This window comes from Vicugna pacos, chromosome 6 (genome assembly GCF_048564905.1).
Source record: "Vicugna pacos chromosome 6, VicPac4, whole genome shotgun sequence".
In the NCBI taxonomy this organism is placed as follows: domain Eukaryota; kingdom Metazoa; phylum Chordata; class Mammalia; order Artiodactyla; family Camelidae; genus Vicugna; species Vicugna pacos.
In genome coordinates, this window is record NC_132992.1 from 5,695,538 (window position 1) to 5,711,825 (window position 16,288).

Here is a 16,288-nt window from a genome sequence, read left to right on the forward strand (position 1 = left end):
GATAACAAGGTTATAGTACAGGGAACTATATTCAATATCTTATAATAACCTATAATGGGAAAGAATCTGAAAACGAATATATATATATATACATAAAACTGAATCACTTTGCTATATACCTGAAACTAACACAACATTGTAAATCAACTATACTTCAATAAACAAAACAAAACAAAAAGTTACCCACTTAAATCTCCTTTATTCACAGTCAGGGAAACTGAGGTCTAGAGGTATTCAGAAACCTGCTAAGGTTACAGAGTGAAACCAGCAGTCAAAACACAGCATTATTGAGAAAAGTCAAGTCACGTGATCCCTTTCCCCTTGTCAGTCTGAGTTTTGTTCCTCTCTGACACTTTGCTTGCTTTTCTAGAACCTATTTCTGGGACCCTTCCATCAAGAGATGAGGCAAAGTGGGCAGGACCTGCGGGTGGGCATGACAGAGGGGACGGGAGGTCACTTACCCTGAACCCCAGGCCACGGCTTGGGATCAAATGCACTCTGGTAGATGCTGATCATAGAGCACCTTTGCCTTGGAAACCAGGAACATTTTGAGGCCACAGCTCCGTGTGGCAGGAGGGGGACAAGGCATTTCACAAAGTCCCTCGAACAGACACCAGTGTGAGGAAGCCTCAGTAGTAGGGACATCCAAGGCCTGGGTCTTGGTCCCCAGCAGTCTGGAGAAGCGGCTCTGATGTCCTTGAGAGCTCTGACCCCAGTGTAACCCCTGGTGTGTGGTAGGTGCTCAGTGAATTATCACCTTGGAAACCACCCGGGGAGCCACATGAGGAACCCAGGTGCATCTCAGACGTTTCTCATCCTGTTTGGGACAAAACTGGTATTTCACTCGTATTCTAAAGTTTCAGTTCTGAATGACTTGAGCTGCCTTTACAAAATTCAGTCTATCTTTATGGGAAGGAGATAGGCTACTGTTGACAAGATTCAAGGGAGCCATAGACTTTGCAGGCATTTCTACAGGAAGAGCTCCCAAAAGTCTGAAAGCAGTGATTCTCTGTTTGTTAGAACCACCTGGTGAGATCTGAAAACATTCCCCTTGCCCTGGCCCCACCTGCATAGTTCAGTCGGAACCTCCAGGGGTCGACCAGCAACAGGACGTTGAAGCCCCCAGGTGGTTCCAACGTGACCAGCTGAGATCCCTAGTGGAATAAAGGGAGCCTCCCTTGGTGCCAACTTCGAAATAGACAGCAGTGGTCCTTGGAGAGCAGTGGTCCTTCCCGCGTGATTGCTCCAAACTGTCCTCAAGCACCTTGTTGGTCCAGTTTACCCCCGACAGTGGGGCATGGCTGGGTTCATTTCACTGATCTGATTTGATTTCGGGGCAGCCAGACCCTGCACAGTCCTGGGCGGTACCTTATTGATGGCTCCAGCCTGTTACATGGCTTTGTGGTAGAAAAGGCGGGAAAAAAATTGCCTGTAACAAAACAGAAGGGTCTTGCTGTCATTCCATCGGTTGGTCCCATGTATTACTCTCTTTGCCTCTTCATCTTTGCTGCTAGAGGAATCCAGATGTCTGCTAGCGATCTTGGGAGAAGGGCTTTGAAGCCCAGAGACAATACATTTTCCCAGTGTTTCCCAAGAACCCCATCTGTAAAATGGGAATAACACTGACCTCATAGCATTGAAGAAAGGAGCAAATGAAATTATGGTGGTCATACTATGGGCCCGGTGCTCACCCATGGGAAAGGCATTCACTGAACAATAGCTAATGTTTATATTCACTGACTGGCCAACCCTTCATGATAATACAAAAGACTCAAAAAGTTTATTTTTAAAGAGGATACTCAACTGGTCAGTTCTATTTTAATGTGAAGAATTTCCACTTCTTCACTCTTAACTGCTCAGGTGTGACTTCCCGGTTCACACCTGGCCACTTATGATGATAATGTCCCTTTCGTGGATGCTGATACTCATTACCCCCACGGGGTGGCCACATTTCAGTGCCATAAGCAAAAAGTGTAAAAATCTTTAAAGATACCATCTTTCGTGATCAAAAGAAAGAACTCACATCTTCAACATACTTTCAGGTTCTGACTGCTTTCACAGTCAGGCACGGTAGGGCTCAGGGGACGAGATCCCCCATCAGCAGTCGTCACACTCCCTCACGTGTGTAAGATGCTTCAGCTTGCAGAGCGTTTCCCATAGTCACTGCAGTAACCTTGGGAGAAAGGCAGGGGAGCCTGTGCCCATTTCACAGACAAAGAAACTTTGGACTGAAGTTACTCAACAAAACTGTGTCTGACACACACTACTATATATAAAATAGATAAACAACAAGGACCTACTGTATAACACAGGGAACTATATTCAATTTCTTGTAATAACATATAATGGAAGAGGGGTGGGTATAGCTCAGTGGTAGAGCGCATGCCTAGCATGCATGAGGTCCTGGGTTCAAAAAAACCAAAAAGGACACTATGAACTCATCTATAAAACAGAAACAGACTTGCAGACTTGGTGAACAATCTTATGGTTACTGGGGAAATGGGGTGGGAGGGGATGAATTTGGGAGTTTGAGATTTACAAATGTTAGCCACTATGTATAAAAATAGATTTTTAAAAGTTTCTTTTGTATAGCACAGGGAGCTGTGTTCAATATCTTGTAATAACCTTTAATGAAAAAAATATGAAAATGTATATATGTATGTATGTGCATGACTGGGACATGCTGCACACCAGAGACTGACACATTATAACTGACTGTACTTCAATTAAAAAAAAAAGGGGTCCTGGATTCAATCCCCAGTAACTCCATCAAAAATAATAAGTAAGTAAACCTAATACTTCCACCCCCGGCAAAAAATAAAAACATATAATGGAAAAGAATCTGAAAAGAAAAATATATATGTATGTACATGAACCACTTTGCTTTACACCTGAAACTAATGTTATTGTAAATCAACTACACGTCGACAAATGATAAAATTAAAAAATGGGTCTGAAATGTCTAATATTTCCAAGAAAGCACACTGATTCCAGTAGCTGCAAGAGGAGAGATTGTGTTCACTCGGTAATTATTTACAGCTTCGAACTAATTACTACCAGGGGCCAGGCACTGTTTGAGTGTTAGGAAGGCCAGTGAATGGGACCAACGTGTTGCTGTCCCCATGGAGCCCACAATTTAATGGAGTTTGAAGAGTATGTCTCCAACTTGTTCCTCTGCTCAGGGTGACCAACCTGATCTTAGCAATGACTCTTGAGTATGTATCTCTACTGTGCACACATTTTGGAAAAGGCAGATACTTTTGCTTACCGGCCGGACACAGGTCTCCTCCAAGCCCACGGCTGATGGCACGTCATTCAGTTTGTTCATCTGGTGCCCTCACACGGGGTGATCAGAGCCCCACATATGCTGTCTTTCACATCTCAGGTGTTTGGGGCCTGTGGGCCAAGTGGAGCCCAGCAGCCCGAGGCCCAGCCTCACTTGTGGATCCAAAACTAACAGGGGAGCCTCCTTGGCAACTTCACCACGGTCTGGACTACGAGCCCTGGCCGCAGGCCCGGTGACTTCTGTGTCAGGTGCTGGAGCTGGAAAGGCGAGGGAGAGGGAGGCTGGGGAGCTATTTTCATCTTGTTCCAATGGCTTCAAACACCAGCTTCTCTTGTGCCAGATTTAGATGAACAGTCTTGACCTAAAAAAAAGTCAAAAGCTGTGACTCAGGGGAGCTCCCAATTTCCTCAAAACGCCCTGGGCTCCTGTCTGGAACTATTCTGAACAACATCTTTGGATGGTATGAGGTGGACACCGTGTTTAGGCAACCAAAAAAGCTTTTGGAAATCATCCCCCTGGATTTTGGGGCCAGAATGAAAACCACTGGCTTTTGGGAGCCCAACTTGGCATTTTTGCCCATTCTCATTTTTCAATAGCTTGGGTGGAGGGAGAGTTGCACATTCAAGGAAAAATGTGTTTCCAGCCTTTCGAAGTAGAGAATATGGGATTTGCAGACATATCAAGGTGAGCCCAGAGCCCAGATGGCATCTGAGGAACCACTTGTGCTACGTGTACCAGGAACAGCCTTCCCTGGGGAGAGGAGCCATGTGGCAGAGCCTTGATGGATGAACACATTTCATTTCAAACCTCTTCTCAACACCAGGCTGGCCTGAGGGAAGATGGGAACAGGGTGAGTTTGCCCCTTGTGTCCCCTGATCACTGCACAGCCCCTACTCCAGCCCCACTGTTGAGTCCTGTCCGTGTCTTCCTTTCCCAGACAGTACCCTTTGCTGCAAAATGATCTCTCTGCCTTGTCACACCCATCTCATTAAACCACTGTTTCTTATTCATGTAGAACTTCCAGGGGCAGGAGAAAAATGTGTCCCTCACTTTGTCACCATGTCTGAGTGGGACACACAGACAACAGGAGGCCCGGTGTGAGGGCAGATGTGAAGGTTCTGGGGGCTTGGTTCAAATCCCATTCATGCTGTTCCCTGACTGGGTGACCATGGACTGAGGTTCTTCACCTCTTCCAGCCTCAGTTTCCTTTTCTGTGATGGCCTTGTGGGCCACCAATCTACAGAAACATCTCTATTGATGGTTTTAGACCAATACAAGCAGCAATGGTGAGTCTTGTACAAGTTTTGAAACCAGCCTTTGGTGGTGATATCAATGTTAGTGCCACCCAACCACCCCCTCCATCACCGATAGGCTTGAGTAAGAGACAGTCAGATGGCGATGGCAGTGATGCTCCTACGTGTGTGTGCAGAATGTGCCGGGCAGGCTCTGCAGGCAGACAATTGACTTGCCTCTGGCTGAGTGACCTTGGGCTGGCATCCTGGTTCCCGGATCTAGACATGAGGGTAATGACAATGCCCCCCTCCCCTTCACGGTAACGTTACGATGATGAAATGAGCTGATTCATGTAAAGCTCTTGGAACAGTGCCTGGCATCAAAAAGGTACTCAACAAATACTCTTCTAACTAGTAATCTACACTTGTAGAGAATGCTCAGATGTGTCATTTGATTTGCGTTTGATTCCTACAACATCCTGGGACAGGCAGAGAATCATGTCATTTTACAAATAAGGAAATAGATTCAAACAGTGAGAAACGTCTCGCCTGGGAACAGAGCCCAGGGTTTCTGACTCCGAGACAAACACTTTCTCTGCCATGTGAACAAAACAATTCTTAAAACTAGACAACAAAGGCCCATGACAGTCAAGTCAATATTTTTGTAAATTTTGTCAAGGGCTAGATAAAATCAAGCAAAGGGCTAGAATGTGGCTTCTGAATGGCGGGTTCCCCACCCCAATGTCTGTAGCTTGGCAGAGTTGCCAAGTCAGATATGACCTGCCAGGTGACAAGTCTCTGTAAAGATAACCTCAGAGGGATGACACATTTTCCCCCAAAATGACTCATGGGAAGGGTCTGGGCTCTTTCTGGGATGCTGGTGGGTAGGAGGGTTTGGAGAGAGGTGGGAGGTCAGCTGGATTGAAGGAATTTCTTCTGGATTTCAGCTGCTCTTATTAAATTCCCACTTCAATTTAAAAATAAAAAAAAAATTTGGTTAAAGGCAGAATCCAATATTCCAACCTCAAAAGCAGTTCCAGAAATACGGAGGAGCGAATGCAGCCAGAGCGTGCTGCCTGTGGAAACACTGATGTCAAAGCACTGAGTCCTTCACTCTGGTCTCTCCATCCACCCACCCACCCATCAGGCCTTCCAGCATCCAGCCATTCTTCCATCAGACATGTATTTAGTATTAATTAAGCTCTGACTCTTACAGCCACTTCTTGAGAGTTACTCGTGGCTTGTCCAGCAGGCACAGTTGCCTCAGCTAACAGCATCCCTGACGTCTCTCCTCAGGGGCAATCCTGGCTCAAAGCAGCAGCTTCTTCTGCTTGGTTTGCCCCTTCCCTCCCTCTTTCCCTTTTGATCTGGGCCAGTGTCCTCAGACTTGGTGAGGATGGTGATTTCCCAAAGCATGGCTATTATTTTGTTTCCATATTTGGCCCACCTGGATGTCATATGTTTAATTTCAAGGCACCATTGGACCCTGTTTTTTCCCTGCTTCTTGGAAACAGGTCCTGCCAGAGCTGCCTGTGGGGTCCGCCCCTGCCACAGACAGCTGGTTACACCCACACCCCCTCATCAGAAGAACCCAGAATGATGCTCCCACTGTCGGGCATCCACGCCCCAGGCACGTGGCTGGAGCACGGATGCCCTGAGCTCTTCTCCACTGAAAACAGGTGAGCGAAGGTGGGGGATGGGGACACAATGGGAGGCCAAGAAACAAGCCCCCAGCACCAGGAGACAGGAGATCCGGGAGCTCACCGGTTCGTGTCCTGGCTCTGCCAGTAACTAACTTGCTCTCAGACCCCAGGCAAGCAGCTTCACCTTTCTCTTCTTCATCTTTATCTGTATCTCAGGGATGGGCACCTGCCCCTGGCTACAGGGCGGACCACTAGACACAATATGATGTCACCTGTTAAAAGGTTCCAGTCCTACCTACAAATGAGTTACCACGGATGATCACAGATTGCCAGAGGGGCCAAAGGGAGTCCTGCTGATTCAGATGCCTGACTCTTACCACTTGCTTCACGCTTTTATGTGACTATGAAACAAGATGAACCACCTCCGTGATCTGGGGCTGGAGGTTCACGCCCAGACAGTTCTAGAAAGCGCTGAGAAATCAGAAATCTGTCACACAACAGGTTCATACAACTCAAACGGCAAGTACTTCGAGATGAGAGGTAAGATCACTATTGGTTGTAAAAATGCAACAAAGTTTAAACATCTTTAACAATCGTTTCTTAAAAGGCACCAGCTTAAGAATAGTCAATTTGTGTAAATAGGTCTTTTGTGTTTCTTTTCCTCATAATCCATGCATACATCTTTGTTTCTTCCAGTATTTATCCCACTTCATTTATTTTTTAAATTACTTTCATTTTTCATTCCCTTTGCCCCTTGGCATTTCTCCCGTAAACTGGTCATAATCAAAAAACAAGGTTAACAATAGCAACTACAACCCAAGCCTCGTTGTTCTTACCTGTGTTTGTGGAAAGAGTGTTAAATGCCCTGCTCAGATTTTGAAACTGGATGGGTGGAATATCTTATGAATGGTGAAGCCATCAAACAACAGTATACTAGAATTTTCACAAAAAAATGTTTTGAAACAATCTGCAGAGGATTTTTTTTAGATCCTCAATGAGAGCAAAATCTTCCTTTAAGGGCAGGTGTTCAGAAATGGCCCCAAATAAGTTGGATTTGCCTTTGAAGCTTTAGCATTTCTGTCCCCAGCACCCTCTAAACAGACTTACTTCTCCCTCCCTGCCTGGGGCAAGCTCCCTCGGCTCCATTCTCCAGTCCCCTCCCCTGTCTGCCTGCTCAGCTGTGGGCTCCGGGGAGGGGCTGCCCTTGAACCTGGGGAAGAGGGCATCTCGCCCTGGGCCTTACCCTTTACAGGGGCCCTCTGGTCCTCCTCCAGCCCTGTCCTTCCCCGTGGGGTGAAGAGTTCCTGAGGCCAAGTGGCTGTGCCCTCCTTCTAAACCATCCTCAGGTTCCCAGGAACTCCCAAATTCCCTACCCAAGAGCCTCCAAGTCCAGTTGCAGGGCCCGCATGAGCTCTCTCTCAGATTGCCCAGCTGCTGTGCTGATCTTGGGCCGAGAGGGGGCCGAGGGCAGCTGTTTGTGTGCAGGGCTGGAGTGTCAAGGTGCATTCACCTAAGGCCCCTCATGGTGTGAGACAGAGCTGGGAGTGAAAAGAAAATGGGGCAGGGATTTTCAGCAACATGGATGGAACTAGAGATCGTCATTCTAAGTGAAGTAAGCCAGAAAGAGAAAGAAAAATACCATGTGATATTACTCATATGTGGAATCTAAAAAAAAAAAGAGAAAAAAGGACACTATGAACTCATCTACAAAACAGAAACAGACTCACAGACATAGTAAACAATCTTATGGTTACTGGGGAAAGGGGTGGGAAGGGATAAATTTGGGAGTTTGAGATTTGCAAACAATAACTACTATGTATGAAAATAGAAAAAAATAAATTCTGTATAGCACAGGGAACTATATTCAATATCTTATAATAATCTTTAATGAAAAGGAATATGAAAACAAATATATGTATGTGTGTGTATGACTGGGACACCGCGCCGTGCACCAGAAACTGACACATTGTAACTGACGGTACTTCAATTAAAAACAGAAAAAGAAAATGGGGCAGGAGGACCTACAGGTTGGGAGTTGGGGGCTCTGCTGCCATACTTGGACTTGGAACTTTGAGGAGTGTGAACATTCTAAATCTGAACCTGGCATTCCACCTTGTTAGGAAAGTATGTTTGTCAAGGTGGGAAGACAGGACATATTTTACATCATGTTTTGTTAGCTTGATTTATCCTTTAAAAATACTGAGGCATATGGCCTGTGGCCTCCGTTTGTACTCTTACCCTGTTTATGTTAAGGTGGCCTGAGCTGGGGCTGGTCTGTTGCTTGATCTCCTGTCTGCCTCTCAGCCCTGTGGGAAGACCCCAGCTTCAGCCCAGATCCTGACTTATAGCTCTCCAGCGAAGTCATGCCACATGGCCCAGAGCCGGCCCCACCCGACCACTCCATCCAGGAGTGGTTCCTGAGAGCGCTGGGAAGGAAATTTCAACATCTGGGAACCAAACCTGGTGAATTAGGCTGGGCCATGAGCTAGATCATTGCTTTTATTTGTTTCAAGAGGTGGGAGATCTGTCCTGTGGCCGGCCGACAGGTGGCTCTTCAGGCAGCTCCACAGGTGATCTGGGGTACAGGCAGCATGATGGTTGGAGGAGTTGAACGTGGCTGAGAGATCAGGTGGGCCAGACCAGGAGAGAGCGAAGCTCAGACCCTGGATAAGTGAGGCCTTCAAGGCTCATTCCAGACTCAGTTACGGGAGGATCCGTTACAGCTGAGCACCAGTCATAAAGGGCAGAAGCACCTGCTGTGGTCTGAATGCTTGTGTCCCAACTCGAAATTTATATGCTGAAGTCCTAGCCCCCAGGGTGATGGTGTTCGAAGGTGGGGCCTTCGGGGGGTAACTAGGTCATGAGGGTGGAGCCATCATGGTTGAGATTACGCTCTGATAAGAGGCCCCACAGAGAGCTTGCTCGCCCCTGCCACCAGCCGAAGACCCTGGAGGGTCCTTACCAGGAGGAGAGTTCTCACCAGAACCTAACCCTGCTGGCACCTGGATCTCAGACTTCCAGCCTCCAGAACTGTGAGAAATAAAATTCTGTGCTGTTTTGCTATAGCAGCTCGGATGGACGGAGTGCCCTTCTGGAAATGTGTTTCCCAACACGCCTCTTATGGGGAACAGCGTGGGGTGTGGTAGGGAACCCTCAGTCTAGGGTGGGAGCTGAGCCCCTGGGGGTGCACTGTGACAGCGGGGTTGGCACGATTCCTTCCGAGACGGCAGCTTCTGTGCCTGCAGGCCTTGCCCCAGCCCGGGGCCCTGTTCTCCTCTGGGCGCTCTGCAGGCTCTGAGCTGGGGAGTCCCCTGGCAACACAGGTGACGTGGGGACCGGGCATATGAAGTAAGGCACTGAAGCAGAGGACAATGGCAACGGGCAGGGGTTGAAGTTTCTGCTTCTCCAAAAACTTCCCCAGCTGCCCTCCCCTTGCCAGAACGCTCATGGCTGATGAGTCTGGACCGCACATTTCTCCATCATCCCATCTAGAGCCCCCTCTTCAGGGAAGCAAGGGTTTCCTCCAATAGTGGTGAATAAGGCCTGACACTCCAGCGAGGAACACAGACAAGAAAGAAACAGACCGATACATATGTAACACATTTCAGGGAGGAATCCTGGAAGGCCTCTCTGAGGAGGTGATGTTTGCACAGAGGCCCAAGGAAGCAAAGGAGTCATATGGGTACCGAGGAGAGGAGCATCGCTGATGAAGGCCCTGGGGGCAGACCAGAGTGGAACAAGTAAGGGGAGGGTGGGAGAAATGAGGACAGAGTGGTAGCAGGGGGTAGAGGGGGGTCACTGGGCCTGCTGTGTAGAGAATGGACTGAGGGAGGCTGGGCTGGAGCCTGTTGGTCCTACAAAACTCCAGGCCAGAGATGCCACAGTGTGGACTCAGTCAGGTGTTCCCATCCAGAATTCAAGGAGTTCATGCTCTTAGATGAGGGTAGGGGGCGGGGAGGGAGCAGAACCCCCCCCCCAAAAAACCTTTATTTTCATTACCCTCTATCCAAACTTACCATTCCCTTCAATGCTAAATGTAGGCAAGAAATCACGTTAATATGAGCATTGCCTGTGACCTGTGGCTGTCACCACTAGAAATCACAGATGTTTTTATATTACATTCTTGCAGGTCTAGAAGCATCGTCTATATTCATCAATACCTTGGAATGATAACCGTTCTTAGACTTGCCAATAGACCTTTTCATTTAATGTGGTAACAATGAAGCATGTATATTAATATATCATAAGTGTATTCTTTACAATATTTTGATATATTTCAGTATGGTTGGTTTCCTTGGTAATCCTCAGTATTTTATATTGTGTATTTTAAAACGTTGTTCAGAGAGAGGGATATCCAAACGTTCTGGCAAAAAAGATGCCAGGACTAGGTGAAAATAGTGTATGTGGTGAGAGATGGCCGGGTTCTGGGGGTATTTTAGCAGAGAAAGCTGGCAGAACTGGCTGATGGAGTAAGGGTGGAAGAAGAAGGAGGGGGAGTCAGCTCTCTGGGGTCTCTGGCCTGAGCAGACGGTGGAAACTGATGGTGTTAAAGAGAAGAGGCAGATGAGGGGAAGAGGAGGTTTGGAGAAGCAGGAATAAAAAGTTCTGTCTGAGGGTCTGTTGATTATTGGACGTCCAAGAGCAGAGGTCCAGTGGACAGGTGTATATATAAATCTAGAGCTCAGGGGAGAAGATGGGGTCAGAGTTTCAAATTTGGGAGGCATCAGTCTATAGACTGAATCTAAAGCCACAGGACAGGATGCAGTAAATATTACTGCACCCATCTTCTGGATCAGGAAACTGAGGCCACAAACATGGTACCTACTATGGGCAGAGCCAGTTCCTTAAGCCTGGTCTTCCTCTACCGAGCAGCCCTTACTCTGGTCCAGCAGGCTGACAATAACCTAGTATGGTGGACCAAGTCCCTCATATGAGGACCACTGCCAAGAGGAGTTATTTGACCCTGTACGGAATCTGGTACCAGAAAGATGAAATGTATGATGTTTCCTTGCATCTTGACAAGTGGAACGCCTTGCCCCTAATTCAGACCTCTGCATGCCTGAGGAGCCCACGGTCATTTCACGTGCAGTGGACTGCTCCCACCACAGGGGATTTCAAACAGACACTACTTTAGAAAGGTGATAATTTAACTGCATGACCAGAGACATTCTCATATATGATCACTCATATTGATGCTAAACCTTAAACACTGTTTTCCAGAAACCTGAGGGTGGTTAGTAACTTTGTTTCAGACACAAAAGCATGGAGCACTCGTGACCAGTGTGACTGGCTGGTCCTCGGTTTCCTTATCTATTAGCCAGACAGGTTCAACAAGTTGTAGAGACTCCAGAATGAGGTTTCACTTTTCTCTGGACTTGCCTCTCTTCGTGTGAGAGGCAAGCTGTCATCCAGAGAGAGGCGGGGAGGGCTCCAAGGGAGGGCATTTCTGTTCCTGGCTGGCTGCTCTGACCTCAGGGAAGTCTTTGCACACTTGGGGGACTCGATCCTTTTTAAGCTCAATCCTTTTAAGCTTAATGAGAAGAGAAATTTTCAGAAGTAATTGGAGAGATGAGTTTCGTGATTATAGAACACTCTGAACATAACACAAAAAGCCCATGGTTTATGGGCTTTTTATGATTTATTTGAATCACCATGAAAGTATTTCTCAAGAATTTTGTATCACATAGACCACAGTATTTGCAAAGAGATAAAATGTGGGGTCGGGGGGAGGGTATAGCTCAGTGGTAGAGCGCATGCTTAGCATGCATAAGGTTCTGGGTTCAATCCCCAGCACCTTGATTAAAAACCAAAACCAAAACCACAATGACCGAAACTCATCATGAAACACGCCATGACATGCCTCATACCCCACTGCACACAGTGTCTCATCACACATGATTCACACGGTGTGTTCCATACACAATAGTCAACACAGTATCACACACGATAAATAACTTTTTAAAAATGTGATGTGGAGAAAAGAATATGGGCTTTGGAAGCAAGAGACCTGGCCCCAATCTCAGCGCTTCCCCTTTCTAGCTGTGTGACCAGGGGCACGTTTCCAATTACAGCTACCATTAGGTGTCTACTGTGTGCCATGTGCTTTATAGAAATGGTTTCTTCCCAGCATGATAATCACCCCATATTTCACATGAGGAAACTTAACATACAGTTCAGTGCAGCTCCCCAGCTCATCTGTGGGGGACAAAGCGCAAGTGAGTCACCTGGGGCATAATAGTTCCTCAGCGTTCACCAGTTTCTCCTCATCTTGGGGCCAAAACAGATGATACAGGCTCACAAGTCCAGAGACGATTCTTTGCACTATCCCCCCCCCACCAATCCCCGCCCTGCTTGCTTCGATCATTGCATTTTCACCCGCATCAGAGCCACTGAGAAATATCAGCCCCTCATCCAGGAATCTTGTTTGTCAGCAGGAAGCTTTGTGGGTCCAGCGGCTTCCGCAGCCTCTGCCTCAGCACGGCTGGGCTCTGCCCGTGAGGCACGGTCTGCAGGAGGAGCGTTTTTGCTGATCTTAGAATCAGCTCATCTCCACGGAGCACTCACTATGGGCCAAGGACAGTATCCAGCATTGAGGTACATGTTCTCACTTCATCCTCAGAGCAGACCCAAGAGGTTGACACAGTTAATATGTCTATTTCAGAGAAGGGTGTTGGAGAGGGTCAGCCACTTTCCTGAGGACACACACCTCGCCACTAGCAGTCAGGATTAGAAATTAGGTCCGCTTTATGCCTAAATTCTTCATATGCCTTAGAAAGTAGCCATTTTTTCAGGCAAACTGGGGTTTGCCCATCTCCTCCCAGATGTCTTCTTTAGCCTCCCCACAAGCCAGTAAAACAAAAAAAGCCCCAAATAGATCCTTTCTAAAATGAAGATTCCTAGGTGTCTGGGAGGACCCAGGGCTCAAGTAAACAGCCACTCTCAAAGGGAAAGCTCTCTGTGTTACGTGGCAAAGGCCATGAGGACAGTCACACCCCCTGACTTAGTAATTGCACCCCTGGGATTCTGCTAAGGTTATATTTAACATAAAAACCTCCATGAGTATATTTACCATAAAGTTATTTCAATATCTAAAGTTTGAAAGCAAAGCAACATCAATGTCCAAAAGAAGGAACTACTTGTTAACCACCATGCATCAACATGACTGAACATTGTGTATCCATTAAAATGAGGACTATTTAGTTCATATAGCAATAGAGACGTATTCGTGGACATTATCGTGTATGATTAAGTCTAAAAAGTAGAGTATAAAATACATGCTTAATATGATTACAACTGAGCACAACATATACACGCGTGTGAGCAAAATGTGGAAAGGAATCAATAAGAATGAAAATAGTGGTGTTAGGCTGGTGGAATTTTATTTTTTGTGTGTGCTTTTATTTTTTTTTTTAAAAAGCAATTTCTGCTCCTGTTAAAAAAAGTTCAAACAATAAAGAAGGCGTGAAGTTGAAAGTATTTCTACTCTCCAATGTGATAGTTCCTATAGCATATTCTTGTACCTTTTTCATGGATGCATTTTTAAATATATTTAAAAACATCCTTAATGCTGTTTTTGGTTATAAACAAAGCAAAACAAGGCATTTCCTTCACAGTAGCCAGTACCTGTTTCTTTCAGATCTTTTGGAGTCTTTAAATTAGATTTTACTTTGGTTATTCACATTTTTTAATTTGAAAAGTTTTCAGACATACAAAAAGTTTAGACTATAATGCAATGATCACACAAGTACGTACTACCCAGCATAAAAACAAAACACGAAAAATACCGTTTTATTTTAAGACCTCCTGTGTGCACCTGCCTAACTCCATCTCTCCTTCCCTCCCTGCCCGCAGTCACAACTCCTGAATTTGCTGTTCGTCATATTTTTATACTTTTACTATGTATATACAGCTCTCAAAAAATATTTGCTCTTGTTTTGCATGTTTTAAACTTTTCTATAAATTTCTGCAACTTGCTTGCTTCATTCAATGTTACTTTTGTGAGGTTTATCCACATACAAACAGTTTATTCATTTTCACTGCTGTTTAATATCCCTGTATGTGAATGCAGCATCCCTGTTGGGGTCTTGCCGGCCTACATCCTCTCTGTGCCCCCCATTTCCCTGGCCACAGGCCTGGCCCCCTGCTGCCATCACCCCACATCATCGCCTGAGGGTTTTCTCTGGATGCTGGGGCTCTCCTGCCACCGGAGGAGGCGCAGAGGGCAAGGATTCCACAGCCCCCAGGAGCAGCCCTCACCTGTGCCTGAGGGGAATTGGTGGATAAATTTCCCTCCTCCCTCGCTCCTCAGGCAGGACAACTCTGAGGCTCCTGGAGTTGCCAGGCGGGATTCGGCTCTGGGTGGTGACAGCCTAGGTGGTAACCTGCCTGATAATCATCTCAGGCCATCGCCTCCAGCAGTTGATGCTGAACCAGAGTTTGGAGCACCAGGTGTTTATCAGGCATCAACACCCACAAAAGGAAGGGGGAGGATACAGGATCGGGCAGGGGGAAAAGCAGACCTGTGATGCAGACCTGATGGAACCTCAACCAACCTGCAGGGGCTTTGGAGCGAGGAGCGGCCTTCAGAGCGTCCCATGGTGGCCCCCAAATGGTCAGCTCTCAATTCCTGTCCCTCTCTCAGTCCTCGGCTGCCCAGGGAAGGGAGTAACCTTGGGCAAGGCTATTCTCAGCAGCTGAGGCAGACCCGGAAGGAGCTGGCAGCTGGAGGCCATCTGCTGACCCCGACCCACCCCAGCAGCTGGGCAGGAAGGCCTCCCTTGAAAGGGGCTCTGGGCAGCATGCCCGTGTACACCAGAGGGCAACCTTTTATTGACTGCTTCCTCTGTCACACACTTGAGATCACCTCCCACACAAACTACTTATCCTCGTGTCTTGTCTCAGGGTCTGCTTCTGGGACAACTCAAACTAAGACAATGAATGGATCTCAGGGTAGCATCCATTCTCCTGTTAACAAACATCCCAGTTTCCAATCTTTTGTTACTGCAAACAATGTCGCAACGGACCTTCCTGTACAAGTCTCTTTCTGCACATGTTGTGGGAGTTTTAAGAGACAGAGTTCCTGGGTTATAGTTCTTGGAAGACAGGGTGACAGGTCTTCAACTTTACCAGGGGTTGGACCAAGGCCCCGGAACTGAGGTCAAGATTGAGGGTAGGGCTAGACTGGGGAGACATCTTCAAACTGAAAAAGTTTTGTGCCTAATGGACTGTGTCACAGATGGTCCCTCAGATTCCTTCCCCTAGAGCAGAGCTTCTCAAACTTTAATGCGCATACAAAGCCCCTGAGGATCTTGTTACATTGCAGATTCTGATGTGGTTAGTCTAGGCTGGGTCCTGAAATTCTGCCTTTGTAAGCTTCCAGATACGGCTGCTGCTCCCTGGACCTCACATTGAGTGTCACTTCTAGAAAAGGAGTCTAGTTAGGGGGCCACTGGAATATCAGAGTAAAACATCCATCAATCTCCTTGGTCGCTGCCAATAGAATAGAGTGAGAGACACGGCCTAACAGAGGGGACCAGCCTGTGGGCTGCACCATTCAGATATCAGAAGTGCGGGAAATTATGCTCCTAGGGGTCTAGAGATTCACCACTGATGGCTTTTATAGTGTCAATTCCAGGTTACTCCTGCAAAACGAAAGACCAGAGTGGTCTTCCAGGAATAGCTCTGTCTTGTTCAACATCAACTGAATTTTCACCCCTCTTTTTGTTGTTGTCCCAGACACAACAAACAGTTTGACGGTTTGGCTGTCAATTTGAGGGTGCTGGAACATTTGCGTCTAAAAAGTGCTCAGCTCAAGTGGGTCTGTACTTGAGTGCCTAAGGGGATAGAGCTGGTAGGCTGCTTTGAGGATTCACAGCCATGGACGTCCATATAGGAAGGTCTGGGACTCCCGTCAGTGCAAAGCGACGTCTGACGTCACTTAAAGAACTTTTGCTTCTATTCAAGATGGAGTAACAATGATTGAATTTATCCTCCCATAACTGAAAACCAACTGAAAAATTGGACAAAATATTTGGATCAATGGCAACACATGAGGTGAGCCCTCCAATTACCTAACTCACTGCCTGGAGAAAGTTTTCCGTCTGTGGCATATAGAGGGGAACCCAGGC

General features: G+C 46.9%; 1 long non-coding RNA gene across 1 annotated transcript in view; it reads right to left on the bottom strand.

Annotated features, from left to right (window-relative positions):
* Nucleotides 1-214: 214 nt before the first annotated feature.
* The window catches only part of LOC116281209 (uncharacterized), a 78,301-nt gene continuing 62,227 nt past the window's right edge, over nt 215-16,288 (bottom strand). The window contains exons 4-5 of the long non-coding RNA XR_012073254.1: nt 3,269-3,647; nt 215-1,429 (exon numbers count right to left, since the gene is read on the bottom strand). This is a non-coding gene — a long non-coding RNA (uncharacterized lncRNA). The remainder of the gene's footprint in view (nt 1,430-3,268; nt 3,648-16,288) is intronic.